The following is a 1,596-nucleotide window of genomic DNA, read 5'->3' as shown; positions in this document are numbered from 1 at the left end:
CAGTCTAGGCAAGAGAAACACAGTCTCAAAAAACCAAAAAAAAAAAAAAAAAAAAAAAGAAAGAAAGAAAGAAATCTTTTATAAATAAAATCAACCCTACATTAACATCTCAGTAGGTATTTTTAAAGATTTATTTAATGTATATGAATACACTGTTTCTGTCTTCAGATACACCAGAAGAGGGCTTCAGATATCATGACAGATATACTCAGGACCTCTGGAAGAGAAGTCAGTGCTCTTAAATAAATAAATAAATTATATGTCACCTCAAATATTCATTAATTCTTTGGAAGGAATAGAGGTAGGTGGGGTAGCCTGTTTGGGGTCGTAGGTTGAGGAGAGAGAGAAGGGCACACCAGAGAGGAGGAAGCCTCCATGAGAGGAGAGGGCCCACGAGCACGTGGCTGGGAGAAACAGTGAGTATGTGGGGCCCAGCGCTGGGGAGCAGCCAGGCCAGCAGCTAGAAGTAGATTAGGGGTGACCCCAGTAACTGTCCAAAGCCGAGTAAAATAACCATCGGCTGAATCTCACCCATCTGTACACTAGACATGTATGCTGAGGGATGTGAGCACATGCGTGCACGCACGAACTCACGCATGCACATGAATAATAGTAAGATGTCATAGAAATGAAGAACAAAACTTTTTTTTTTTTTTTTTTAAAAAAAAGGATGCCTAGAAAGATGGCTCGGTGGGTAAGCACTTGCTGCTCTTGGTTCTCAGCACCCACACTGGGCAGGCCACACCTCCTGTACCTGGTCATTGGGATCTGACACTGTCTTTTGGCTTCCACAGACAGTGCACACAGCAACTGCACGTCAGGCAGGTATGCACATGTACACATGAATGAGAATAATTTTTTGAGACAGGGTCTGTCTGATCTTGTAGCTCTGGCTGTCCTGGAACTTGCCATGTAAATCAGACTGTCCTCAGACCCACCTGCTTCTGTCTCCCGAACGCTGGGATTATCGGTGCTACCCTATGCTTACCACAGGCTTACCCTTTTTTTTTTTTTAATTATTTATTATATGTAAGTACACTGTAGCTGTCTTTAGACAGCCCAGAAGAGGGCATCAGATCTCATTGCGGATGGTTTTGAGCCACCATGTGGTTGCTGGGGTTTGAACTTAGGACCTTCAGAAGAGCAGTCAGTGCTCTTACCCACTGAGCCATCTCTCCAGCCCTTAATCTTTTTTTCTTTAAGAGTAAATTTTTAAAAATTGGCTTCCTAAACCGGGCAGTGGTGGCGCACGCCTTTAATCCCAGCACTCGGGAGGCAGAGGCAGGCGGATTTCTGTGTTCGAGGCCAACCCGGTCTAAAGAGGGAGTTCCAGGACAGCCAGAGCTACACAGAGAAATCCTGTCTTGAAAAACCTTTTTAAAAAAAGTTTTACTGTGTGAAGGTGCGATAGCCTCACTTCAGTCCCTGGAAACCACAGTGCGAGAGCACTCAGCCCCATGTGAGCTGTCTGACTGCATGTGGCTAGCGAGGCAAAAACACATTCTCATTCTCCCTGCCTGCTACAAAAGAAAATCCAGCACTCTCTCTCTCCTCTCTCTCTCTCTCTCTCTCTCTCTCTCTCTCTCTCTCTCTCTC

The sequence above is a fragment of the Mus pahari genome, chromosome 10 (assembly GCF_900095145.1).
Source record: "Mus pahari chromosome 10, PAHARI_EIJ_v1.1, whole genome shotgun sequence".
Lineage (NCBI taxonomy): Eukaryota > Metazoa > Chordata > Mammalia > Rodentia > Muridae > Mus > Mus pahari.
The sequence above is the reverse complement of the archived record's forward strand: the minus strand, read 5'-3'. Positions refer to the sequence as shown.